The sequence below is a fragment of the Canis aureus genome, chromosome 2 (assembly GCF_053574225.1).
Source record: "Canis aureus isolate CA01 chromosome 2, VMU_Caureus_v.1.0, whole genome shotgun sequence".
NCBI lineage: Eukaryota > Metazoa > Chordata > Mammalia > Carnivora > Canidae > Canis > Canis aureus.
Genome location: NC_135612.1, coordinates 77,879,591 through 77,893,375, shown reverse-complemented (window position 1 = coordinate 77,893,375; position 13,785 = coordinate 77,879,591). Strand labels below are relative to the sequence as shown.

Genomic DNA, 13,785 nt, shown 5'->3' with positions numbered 1-13,785 from the left:
AGCCCTTACTAATTATTATAAAATACAAATGAGAAAAATATACATTTTTAACAATGCTAATAAATCAGCTCTATATATAATCATGACAAGACTATATGCCAGGTATTACCAGCTATACAAAAGTTAAGAACACCTACATTATGGAAAAGTCAACTTTTTTTCTTAATTTAAAATCTACTTGTAAGACAATTATCCAGAATTTCTAATATATCAAATATATATATTATATCATATATATATATATATATATATATATATATATATATATATCAAGTAGAGATTTTTGTCTGAAGAGTAACAACCTAGTGCAATTTGAGTCAATTTGGACCATGCCATAAATTCCAGGTCTTAAAGGAGACAAAAAAAAATGATACCTAGAAAATTTATCTAAACACTAGAGTTGTTTTGTTTTTGTTTTTGTTTTTGTTTTTGTTTTTGTTTTTGTTTTTGTTTTTGTTTTTGTTTTGGGGGTTTATTTTTAAGAGGAAGGGATGGAGGGAGAAAGGGGAGAGGATGAAGGGAGAGAGAAGAGAGAGAGAGAGAGAGATTCCTAAATAGGCTCCAGTCAGATGTGGGGCTTGATGGAGGGCTCTACATGAGGCTCAATCTTACAACCCTAAGACCATGACCTGACCTGAAATCAAGAGGTGGACACTTAATCAACTGTGCCACCCCAGGTGCCCCTAAATATTAGAGATTACAAAAGTTGCAACTATAGTAAGGCAGTTATAAGAAAAGTAGTGAACATTTTATAAACATTTGTGCAGATATTTTTAATCGGGTAACATTAATAACACTTTAATATTTCACAAATAATATATATCTTCTGGTGTCTGAAAATTCCATTTAGCTTGCCTTTTCTATTATTCAAGTATATTGATTTTATTAATCAATGTATAATCAATAATTAAAGATTCTAAGAAAATAGTTGTCAATAGTTTAATTAGACATAGTTTTGGGGCACTAAATAAATGTTAATAGAAGTTTTCCTCTAGTATATAAAAGTATCTTTGACATTCAAGGACCCAACTATATAGTATATGTACCCGCAATGCTATGACAATGTTGGGAAATTTTAATGAATTATGGAGATATAGAACAATATATATGAAATTAGAACCATTCAGGGAAAATAATTGGATGCACTACATATGTCATCTAATTTTGGTTTATTCCACAAGTATTTTTATATTGATTTAATAGAGATACATTTTTCATAATCATGTGTATGTATATATTTTAAGGAAGTAGAGTAAAATTAATTTTATAGTTTTTAGCTATAATGCAGTTGTCTGTTGGTATTAGCTTGACTTCTTTTTAAGTATAAATACAAACTTTATAACATGAAGATAGCTATGAATACTTCTGCATTATTGGCATTTGAGACCACACATAGAGATTGTATAAGCTTATGGTCTAAATACTGCAAAGACTGTATGCATTGCTATCTAGTCTGAAATGTAAATTGAGTTGTCTACTGATATTGAAAGCTTCAAATTAAACAATAGACAGTGTATATAACATCATGTCACAAAATTACAGTTGTTGAAAAGGAGCAAAGGTTGTGACCATCATTATTGGCAACGTGTAGTGAGTAATGATAGGTTATCTGACTTTCAAAATTGCAGTGACAAAAATATTTTATATGAAGGGTAAATAATATGCAATTTCCCAATGAGCTAAATTCATCATTTTTGAATGATAGATTCTGTTAATATAGAACAGAGTATAAAATACCATTTCTGAGTAGAAATTAGTTAATGAAGTTAATGCACTGACTTGAGGGAATTTTTAGAGATAGTTCAAGAAAAAATATTCTGAATACAGAAACATAAAAAAAGCACTAGAACCTAAGCAAAACAAATTACTGTCAGATGACTTAAAATTTTGTCCTAGGGCTGCCTGGGTGGCTCAGCGGTTGAGCGTCTGCCTTTGACTCAGGGCGTGATCCCAGAGCCCCAGCATCGAGTCCCGGCTTCCTACATGGAACCTGCTTCTCCCTCTGCCTATGTCTCTCTCTCTCTCTCTCTCTCTCTCTCTCTATGTGTATCTCATGAATAAATAAAATCTTAAAAAAAATTTTGTCCTAGAATTACCACTTACATGTATATTGATCTGGATAAGTCTTTTAGTTTTCACAGGTTATGTTCCTACATTGAAAAAATGTTGGAATAGATTATACTCTTCACTCTGACCTTCTTCCTTCCAACTTTTGATTATTGTGTATATGGTACTCAGGAAAAATAGTTATGTCGTGTGCCCAAGAGTAGTTATCATCTTAACCCTAGAACCTACTTTTCCTACCACATCACTTGTGTGTGTATGTGTATCTTAGTACCACTAACCTCCTTTAGTCCAGGTTGGCTCACAATTGGCAGGCTCTTTTATATTTCCATTGACTTGTATATGTAGTCTAAAATAGTTCTTTAATGAGTTTTTAAATAGTTCTTTAATAGTTCTTCAGCCCAGGGCCTGATCCTGGAGACCCGAGATCGAGTCCCGCGTCAGGCTCCCTGCATGAAGCCTGCTTCTCTCTCTGCCTGTGTCTCTGCCTCCCTCTGTATCTCTGTGTCTCTAATAAATAAATAAAAATCTTTAAAAATTAAATGTGTATATGACTTGCATATAAGAATTGTATATGAAACAGGTTACTTACAGCAAGTTGAAGGATTTTCTGGATAATTATCTCACTTATAATGTAGGATGTCAAGGTTTATGCTGAAGGTAAAAAAGGAGATGACAAAGTGAGAAGTTTGAAGTAAAGGAAAGTGATTTAGAAAGCCCTTTTGTTGAAAGAGTGAGAGGTTTGCCTATTGCATGAGTTTCTTATTGATGCTATATTAGATTACCACCAACTTAGTGGCTCAAAAGAAATTTATTACCTTACAGTTCTGAAAGTCAAAAGTCCAAATTGCATCTTTTTAGACTACATTTAAGGTGCTGATAGAGCTGCATTCCTTCTGGAGGAAAGAGAATAATTTTCTTTTTCCAGTGTCTAGAGACTACCCTCTCTTCTTGATTGGTTGTCTCCTGCCTACAGTCACATCTTTCTAATGGGTACTTCTGTTAATCACAACACCTTTTGACTGTCCTGCCCTACTCATCTCTTTATTAGAACCCTATATTGGGCCTACCAGATAATCCAAGATAATTTCTCCACCTCAAGATCTTTTTTTTTTTTTTTAAATATTTTATTTATTTATTTAGGATAGTCACAGAGAGAGAGAGAGAGGCAGAGACACAGGCAGAGGGAGAAGCAGGCTCCATGCACCGGGAGCCTGACGTGGGATTTGATCCCGGGTCTCCAGGATCGCGCCCTGGGCCAAAGGCAGGCGCCAAACCGCTGCGCCACCCAGGGATCCCCTACCTCAAGATCTTTATGTGCAAAATCCCTTTAGGTATGCAAGTTAATGTTCACAGGTTTTGGGGATTAGGATATAGATGTGTTTGGAGATGTGGGGATTTAATTATTCGGTCTGTTATATTACATCTCTGGTCTCCAAAGATTAGTGGGCATGTCATATGCAAAATGCATTAACTCAATCTTAGCATGCCCAATGTCTCAACTCATTACAACATCAGTTCAAAATACTCAAATCTCATTGTCTATATTACCTATGTCATATGGGTGAGACTCCGGGTATGATCCATCCTGGGGCAAATGCAATCCCGATGTGTAAACCTGTGAAACAGGAAAACATTAACTATGCCCAAAATACAATGGTAGGAGAAGTATAGGATCCTAGTTACAGATATTCCTCTTTAAAAGTGAGACAGTGGGAGGGAATATAGGGTCAGTTCTGAAACCCAGCATATTAATAATATTAGATATTAAAGTCTATAACTTCAAAACGTATAACTCCATTCATGACTCCACCATCTGGCTTTGAGGCTCTACCCTCAGTTACCTATCATTTCTCCTAAAGGGGAATTCAGATGTGGGAATATTTAATAGAAACATTGTCTTGTGTTCCACTCCTCAGAATACCTAAAAGAGGAAGAGAGAGAAAGAGATCTCTTTTTCCTTGTGTTGATAAAGAAGAAGTTGTGTGATTATAGCAAGATTGTGGGCACCTACAAGCCAAGAGAAGATTTGGAATGAAATCTAAGTTGAAAGCACATTGACCTTGAACTTCCCAGCTTCCAGCACTATGAGATATAAATTTCTGTTTTTTAAGCCACACAGTAGTATTTTATCACAGTAGTCTGAGCAGAATAATACAGTAAGGGATGAGAAATTTGGGAGGAAGAATAATTTTTAATCATATTCCTTCTGAATTTTAGGAAAAACACTTTTTAAAAGTCATTGAATGAGAAATTGAAAATAAAAGGAAGCTATCCAGACAAGATTATAAACTTTCATTTTCTTGCCTTTGCCCTGGTTAAGTCCCTTTTAAATTTTTGCCAGGACAACTCTAATAAGTACTTTTTTTCAGTCTTCCATCTTCTAGCGTTTTAGTCTTCCTCCTTCCCTCTAGCTAGGACAACTCTAATTTTTTTTTCAGTCTTCCTTCTTCCTTACAATCCAAACTCTTCATAGCTCACGATGTATCTTTTCTAACAGGCAACTGTAACACCAGCATTCCCTTCCTCCTAGAGTCCTAAAGTTTTAATGAATCATATATATTACTTATATTACTTAATTCAACTCTTTTTTACTTTTGGCTAATGATCGTTGTTCCTAAATCCAAAATCAGATCTGTCATTCACTGTGGACACCTTCACTAACCTTCCTTTTTCAATGATATCTCTGAAGAACAAATGCCCCAGACTTTACAAAATGAATTGTTTTAATTATAGATTTGTAAACACTTTCAATTATCAGTCTTCTTTCTCTAATTTTTCCCTCCACTTTATATACAATCTTCAAGTACACACAGCCCTTTCTAGCCTTTAAAAAGGGCAACAACTACAACAAAAACTTGCTAAAATCTTATAATATATTTATGCTACCAACTAAAAACAGTATTTTAGTCTCTGTATTACTAACTTATTTAAAACGTATCATATTTTACAATCAAGATGCCTTCTAGTCACAAACACTGTGTCAAAGCTGACTCTTCTTGATTCTGTCTGAGTTCTATTATATAATGTTAAATATCTCTTAAGATCTGAACTCCTGGAATGCAATTTTTAAAAACTTTTCTATCTTGATTCTTATTACACTCAACTCTCAAGGGTTCCCTTTGCCTATCTGCCTCTTAACCTTGGTGCACCCTAGATGTTTGCTCTTTCTCCTTTGTGGCTTTTTCTCATCCATGGTACAAATAACTCAAATAGCTAAATTAAAAGGTGATGGGTATTACTCCCAGTATCTGTCCATATTCAATATCCCTATGGGGCAGATAGCTCTCCCTGGGACTAAATTCTTATTTTGAAACAATGTTGCTCAAGGACCACCCTTCTCATTCTGACAAGAAAAAAAAAATATGACCATTATTTTTTGCATTCAGCTGGGTTGAGTACATTGCTCTGACCAGTCAGGGGACAATTTAATACTTCACTATTTATTTTGAGAGAAGACCATCATGGAGTTTATAATTAAAATATGGCTGAAAAGAATTGCTCCTATTTCTAATTTTCCCAGAACTACCATGAAGTTCTCTGAATTTTACACAGATTTTTTTTTTCCTCAGAATTGAGCATCACTACTGCTTTAGAAAAATGTTCCATGTGAATACTGTGGTTTCACTGTCAGGAGCTGTATTTATGTGCAGTTTTTTTTACTGGCAGATGGGGAACAGCAATTTAATTGCTGGAATTAGAGTGTAAGTTTTCTATAGTTGTTTCCAATATGAAAGATGTTGACTTTGACAGAATTTGTTTGTATATTTGTAATTTGTAATGAAGAAAAAATATATAAAGATGTTTTAATATGTATGGTGTTGCAATAAATCCCAATACCTTGAATCAGGGTTTGCTAATTTAAAAATAATAATAATAAAAATAAAGGGCAATGAGTGGCTCTATTTTTAATTTTTTGAGGAACCTCCATGTTGTTTTCCACAGTGGCTGCAATTATTTACATTCGCCCCCAAACAGTGCACAAGGGTTCTTTTTCTCCATATCCTCACCAACATTTTCTAGTTCTTGTCTTTTTGATAATAACCATTCTAACAGGTGTGAGGAGATATCACATTGTGGTTTTGATTCTTATTTCCCTCATGATTAGTGATGCTTAACAGCTTCTAATGTGCCTGTTGACAACCTATATATTCTCTTTGGAAAATGTTTATTCGAAGTCTCTTGCTCATTTTTCAACCATTTTTTGTTGCTTTTATTGAGTTGTATGAGTTCTTTATGTATTTGGAGTATCAACCCATTATTGGGTATATGATTTTTCAACATTTTCTCTTATTCAGTAGAGCTGCTATATGACTCAGCAGTTTCATTAATAGGTATCTATCTGAAGAAAATAAAAACATTAATTCAAAAAATATGCCCTCCTATGTTCATTGCAACATTATTTATAATAGCCAAGATAGGGAAAATTGCCTAACTGCCACTAATGGATGAGTTGATAAAGCAGATATGATAAAATAATTACAAGTAACGATATGATATTGAGCACTTAAAAATTTAAGAGACTAGATACATTAAGTGTTCTTACCACAAAACAAACAAAAACAAAGGAACACAAAGAAAGTTTTGTAGGTAATAATAGGTTTGTCACCTTGGTTATGGGTATGGTATCCCAGGTGTATTCATATACCCAAACTCATCCAGTTGTATATAATAAATACGTGCATTTTTTTGTTTATCAATTATCCCCCAATTAAGTGGTAAAAAATGCTATGGAATCAAAAGACAGACTTAGATATGTGATTGAGATCATGACCAACTGTATCTTCCTTTCTCAAAATGAAACAAAATTAAAGATATAATTTTAAATAAAATTAAAAATAACATTAAAATAGTCAATCATCCCACAAAGTTAAATACTGTTTAAATAATGGACAGAAATATTGATACATTTCTGTGAAATATAAAATAAGATGGAAGCAGGATTAATGTTGATCTAAATAATCACAAAGTCTGAAACAACATATAATCAAATAGAGGTCACTTAACAAGTGCTTTTTTTTTTTTAATAACACATGGAGGAACATCCTTTAATCATAGAGAATGAAGCTGGATTAAAAGAAAATGGAAAAGGATAATTAATTAAGATAGTCAGTGGCTATTTTCCCCCTCAATCTAAATGTCAGAATGGTAACTTCAAAAATAATTCAATATCTATATCTAGAGATATTCAGAGGTGACATTTTTTACCCTAGAAAAATGTGGAACAGTGCTCTGGTGAACTCCAGCTTTCAGAGGGACAAGAAGTCAACCATACAAAAAGCTAGGTTAGTCATAAACCTTAAAGTCAAGTCCAGTAATTCCACTTCCCTGTCAATGAATACATTTTAGTGTTGTAATTTTGACTTAAGTACTAAGGAAAGAAGATTTTTAACATAGAATCGTATATCTTTTAAAAATTCTGAACCTCTTCAAAAATCAAAGCAAAATAGAAATAATTTTGAAAATTCAGATATTTAAAATGCTTACAAATAACACATGATATTTTTGTAGAATTGTGAGCAATTCAGCAAAATAAATGCTAAGTGAATTGATATTAGGAGGAAGATAACCTAAAGTAAAAGGAAAAAAGGAAGCAACCAGTAAATTGAATTCTAGTGAAATTTACAATAAGTGCTGTGTAACACTTGTGTAAACACTTAACAAGTATTAAGTAACGATTCACACAACAGATCTAATATAACATATGGAAACGTCTGCAACAATAACTCCAGATTTGTTCATTTAATGATTATTGATTGCTTTCCATGTTGAAAAAAAAATTAAGCATTGGAGAAAATGTAGTATACAAAATGCACAGGAACCCATTAAGCTTATGAGGGGAGAAAACCAATGTAAGATAAGTAAAATGTCTTACAAATTTTAAGGAGAAAAAGCAGAAAGTGGGCCAGGAAAAATTGGGGAAGGCAAGGAAAAACTCCAAATTTAGCCATTAAAGAACTCCTTGAAAGTAGGATGTTGGATTAAAAGACTAAGGAAGTGAGGAAACAATATCCTGGGGAAAGAACATTTCAGGCAAAAGGAATGGTAGCTACTGGATTACCTGGACAGCTCAAAATACAGTCAGAGGCCTGTGTAGTTGGAGATTAAGAATAAGACAAATAATTTAGTAGAATATGATGTCAGAGAAATAGCTTGGGTTGGGTAAGAAAGAAGGAAGTCAGATAACATGTATCCTCAAAAGTCACTGTTAAGATTTTGGCCATTATGAGTGAAGACTATGAAAAGAGGAATGACAGGATGTGATTTATATTTAATATTTTAACAGATTTTTGTTGTTGTTCTGGCTAATGGTTGAAAAACTACAGGTGTCCCAGAGAAGAAGCAAGAAGACTAGTTACAAAACTATTACAATATTCTAGGAAAAATATGATGATGGTTTAAACTAGATGACATTGATATTTTCCTTACATTTTGAAGGTATATGCAATGATATTCTTGACATATTGAATTGGTTTGAGAGAAAGGATTTAAGAATTACCCTAAGTTTTTTTCACTTGAGCAAGTAGAAGCATGGGGAAAGATTCTTAGAGAATTCTTAGAGAATCAGGAAAGATTCTTAGAGAAACAAGAATGGGGAACACACAAAGTTCATTTTAAAGTCATAATAAATTTAATATTCCAATAAGATATCCACTTGGATACTTTTAGTTCACTGTTAGATATGTAAGTTAGGAGTTCAAGAGAATTGGGAAAGAAATAAATTTTAGAGTTATCAGAATATAAATGATATTTAAAACACTGGGACTAAATTATACAAGGAGATTAGTGCAGCTATAAAATATAAAAGTAAATCATCACTGGACCAATTCTCAATTTAGAGGTTGGAGCAATGACAATAATTCAGCATGCGATACTAATAAAGACCTGAAGATGAAAGAGGAAAATGAGCAGTAAATGGTGTCCTGGAGCCAATAAAGAAAGTGTTTCAACAAAGGGAGAGTGATTTCTTTTTTGTAAACCTACCAATAGGTTAATAAAGGTGAGGACTGAGAATTGACTTTTGCATTTAATGCCGTAGAGGTGATTTTTGACTTTTACTAGGGCAGGTCAGGTTAAAGTGTGATTGAAATAGCTTTTTGAAAAATGAAAGGAGAGAAACTTGAGACAGCAATAAAAACAGCTCTTTGGAGGAGCTTTCCTGTTAGTAGAGAAGAAAAATAGGGGATAGGAAAAAGGGAAGTGGAATCAAAAGAAATTCTTTACTGTTGTTATTGCTTTGTTTTTTAACCTGGATGAAACAGCATCATGGTTGAATGCTAAAATGAAGAATCGTGGAGTAAAGAAGAGGGTTTCTTTCCTTCCTTCACTTCTTCTTTCCTCCCTCCCTCCCTCCTTCCCTTCCCCCTCCATCCCTCTTCCCTCTTTTTTCTTTCTTTCTTTCTTTCTTTCTTTCTTTCTTTCTTTCTTTCTTTCTTCTTTCTTTCTTTCTTTCTCTTTTTCTTTCTTTCTTTCTTTCTTTCTTTCTTTCTTTCTTTCTTTCTTTCCTTCTTTCTTTCCTTCTTTCTTTCTTTCTTCTTTCTCTTTCTCTCTCTTTCTTTCTTTCTTTCTTTCTTTCTTTCTTTCTTTCTTTCTTCTTTCTTTCTTTCTTTCTTTCTTTCTTTCTTTCTTTCTTTCCTTTCTTTTCTTTCTTTCTTTTTCTCTTTCTTTCTTTCTTTCTTTCTTTCTTTCTTTCTTTCTTTCTTTCTTTTTCTTCTTTTTTTCCTTCTTTCCTTCCTTCTTTCCTTTCCTGATATAGATAGATATAGATATAGATATAGATATAGATATAGATATAGATATAACAGAAAAGACATGGGAAAACAGTTGGTGAGAGTAGGTGATTTTTAGTCCATGAACAGAAAGGATTTCTTAGGAATGTGCATTGCCCAACCATAGAAACATGAAAGTAAGTGTAGTAGCAAGAATGCAAATTATATATATTATGATGAAATGGGGCCTCACTTTTAAAGATAATGATAAGAGTCTGGGAAACGAACTAGGGGTGGTGGAAGGGGAGGTGGGCGGGGGGTGGGGGTGACTGGCACTGAGGTGGGCACTTGACGGGATGAGCACTGGGTATTATTCCTATGTTGGCAAATTGAACACCAATAAAAATAAATTTATAAAAATAAAAAATAAATAAAGATAATGATAAAAGATGTAAATATACTATCAAACTCAGCAAAGTAAAATTAGGGAACATTTCTTTAAATGAGCTTCCTTCAAAAGGAAATGGGTGTATTCTATGTCTGTAAACAAATTTTAAATCCAAATGAAATAAGAAACATTTTAGGAAAAACAAAATGAGCTACGTATATGCATAAACAAAATTAACAAAATCAACAACAAAGAACCTAACTGGACCACCAATAATTTAAAGAAATCAAAGACATTTAAAACCAGTGGATACTATTTAGGGTCATGGTCATTGAAATCAGGTATTTTCAGGTTCTAATGCTTATTGTGTGATCTTTGCCAATTTTTATGTCCCAGTTCCCACATATTTAAAATAATTGGTTGGGCAGCCTGGGTGGCTCAGCGATTTAGCACCGCCTTCGGCCCAGGGCCTGATCCTGGGGACCCGGGATCGAGTCTCACGTTGGGCTCCCTGCGTGGAGCCTGCTTCTCCCTCTCCCTGCATCTCTGCCTCTCTCTCTCTCTCTCTCTCTCTGCCTCTCATGAATAAATAAATAAAATCTTTAAAAATAAAATCTTTAAAAAAATAATAAAATAATTGGCATAATATCAGCTTCATAATGATTTTATTGTTGCATGAGTGAAAAAAATTGATTTGTGTAAAGTTTTTATTCCATTGCCTAGCATATAAATATTGTTGTTATATACACTCCCTGCTGCTGTCATCTGAAGTACCGATGAGGTTAGCCATGCAAGATGACTTACGCATCTGGCTGTCAGATGCAGCACCGTTGGAACTATCCATTGGAGCATCTCCATATAGTCACATAAATTTACATCAGTACGGTTGAATTTCTTACACTGTAGCTCAAGAGTTCAAAAATAAGTGTCCCTGCAGCCAAGGTGGTTCTCTATGACTAGTCTTGTAAACCTCACAGTGCCATTTTTGCTGTACTCTATTGGTCAAAGCAGTTATAAGACTGCCATATTTAAGGGGTAGGGGATAGATCCCCATTTTTTTTATGGAAATAGAGCCAAAGTGTTGTAGACTTTTTTTTTTTTTAACCACCATGCATGTCTAGAATGTATTATTTTGAGAAATGCAAGAATGGTTTATCTTAGTACTTTATTTAAAAAAAAAAGATTTTATTTGTGTATTCATGAAAGACATACAGAGAGAGGCAGAGACACACGCAGAGGGAGAAGCAGGATCCCTGTGGGGAGTCTGATGCAGGACCCCATCCCAAGACCCCTGGATTGCAACCTAAGCCAAAGGCAGACGCTCAACCACTGAGCCACCCAGGTGTCCCTATCTTAGGACTTTAAAAGACAAAGAAAGGGATCTTTTTAATAGAGGTAGAAAAAATATTCAATACAATTCAATGCTTATTCTTGATTAAAAATTCGAAGAGTAAGCTAGTAGGAATCTTCTGCAAATGTTATTGACTTCCAGGGGAAAACCCCACCATCAGCTGAACAGTAGGCATTCATTTAACAAATATTTACTGAGCATCTATTCTACATAAAGCACTTTTCATTAAAGTTAGAGCAATGAATAAACAATGTCTATACTTACATGGAATCCACTAGAACAGGAAAGAAAAAAGAACATTATACATGATCGTATGTATATGTTTGGGAAATTTCTACTTTTCTTTCAGATACAATCCGCTAATTAACTCCTACATTAGGGGTTGGCATAACTACGGTCTGCAGGCTAAATCCATCTCATCTTTTGTGTAAATAAAGTTTAACTGAAGCATGATATCCATTCTTTTACTTATGTTTCTGGCTGCTGTGATGCTGCATTGATAGACTTGAACAGTTGAGACAGAGACCACATGGTGTGCAAACTTGAAAATATTTACTAACCAGTTATTTAAAGAACAAATTTGTCAGCCCTTTTCTATATTAAGTTTCTGGGATTTGCCAAGCAAAATCTTTTGTTATATAAACAACACACTTGGATTCTGACTTTAATAGATCCTTTTATATTATATTAACTTGATGTTTCCTGTGTTACACATTACATTTTTGAGGATAAGAACTCTGATGTAATCATCTCTGAATACCAGTGCCTAATCTACTGTAAGATATATTACAGTTACTCTATCAAAAAGTTTACAGCTGCACGAATAAATGATTGAGCTCTGTGTCCAGTCTTGCCTCATTACTCTTTCTCTCTAGGTGATCTCTTCTTAGAAGAAATAAAAACCGTTTCATATTCTCCTCAAAATTAAAATTATTTAAAGATTTAAACATTTGAGACAATATTTTGAGAGAATGTTGTAATATACTGAAGTCACAATTCAATTTGAAGGATTTCATAATGCAAATTTAGATTTTCATTTTTTTCTCTTAGATTTACAACAAAGACAATTTAGCCTTAAATTTCTTTAAAATCTGAATAATGAACCTGTGGTATAATTATTGACATAACAACTTTGTGTATTTCCACATTTCATCTAGTTCTTATCATTCTTTTTTGAGCATTGGACTTTCATACAATATTCTTATATTGAGGAAGAAATAGAAATAAACTAAGATGTAGTATGAAGAAGTGCTTCAAACATTTTCAAGAACTGGTTGACCTACTCTTAAAGCACTGAAACAAGCAAGCTATTTCAGAATCAGTTTAAAGAATGCTTTCTAAAACTATTGCTTACTCTGTGTTTGTGTGTGTATGTGCATGCACAGTTACTTTTTAAATTAGTCATGAATGTATCTTTAGCCTGCAACAGAAGACTTTTGATAGAAACTATTTTTGATTAAAAATATAATCATCTAGGAACACATTGGGAAACTTCTCTACCTTTTTAAGTGCTGACATGGTTTAGGTACATTTCAATCTACTGAAGGGCAGTGACTGGTTGGATTTATGAGTATGTATGTATGTATGTATTTTTATAAATAATTTAGCTTTTTAGTAGCAATGTATTCAACTTACAAATAGAAACTAACAATGGGATGATCAAATAAATATAGTAGAGTAAAATCTGCATTTTCCTTAGAAACTTAGAAACGAAAACATTCTCACATAAGAAATATCAAGGTTTTTTTTCTTTTTTTAAGGTTTTATTTACTTGAGAGAGAGAGAGAGAGAGAGAAAGCACAAGCAGAGGGAAGGGCAGAGGGAGAGGGAGAAGACTCCTTGCTGAGCAGGGAGCCTGCCTCAGGTCTTGACTTCAGGAGACTGAGATCATGACCTGAGCTGAGGCAGACACTTACCGATTGAAGCACCCAGGCACACCTCTCAAGGTATTTCTAAAAGGTGATGTATTAAATGAGGGTAAAGGAACAGGTGACTATAATTTGCTGGTTAGGGAGTAAAAAACAATCTGTGATAGAAGAGAAATAGGTACTCAACACAATTTAATTATTTTCAAGCCCAGAACTCCAAGGACCAGAAATGATAGTCTGGAGAATACTTTACTGGAAAAGTAAAGTGAGGGTAGGGTATCCTTGATCATGCTTCTACAATACAAAATAAATGAGGTGATAGAGTGTTAAAGGAGTGGAGGATCTGTTCATTCATTTTCTTCTGAACTACACAACATTGATGTGTAAAGAAAGAAAATGGAAATT

The 13,785-nt window shown here is 33.7% G+C and overlaps 1 long non-coding RNA gene across 1 annotated transcript in view; it reads right to left on the bottom strand.

Annotated features, from left to right (window-relative positions):
• LOC144291024 (uncharacterized) overlaps nt 1-13,785 on the bottom strand; it is a 43,750-nt gene that overhangs the window by 8,983 nt on the left and 20,982 nt on the right. Inside the window, exons 5-6 of the long non-coding RNA XR_013358467.1 lie at nt 3,616-3,682; nt 2,657-2,718 (exon numbers count right to left, since the gene is read on the bottom strand). This is a non-coding gene — a long non-coding RNA (uncharacterized LOC144291024). The remainder of the gene's footprint in view (nt 1-2,656; nt 2,719-3,615; nt 3,683-13,785) is intronic.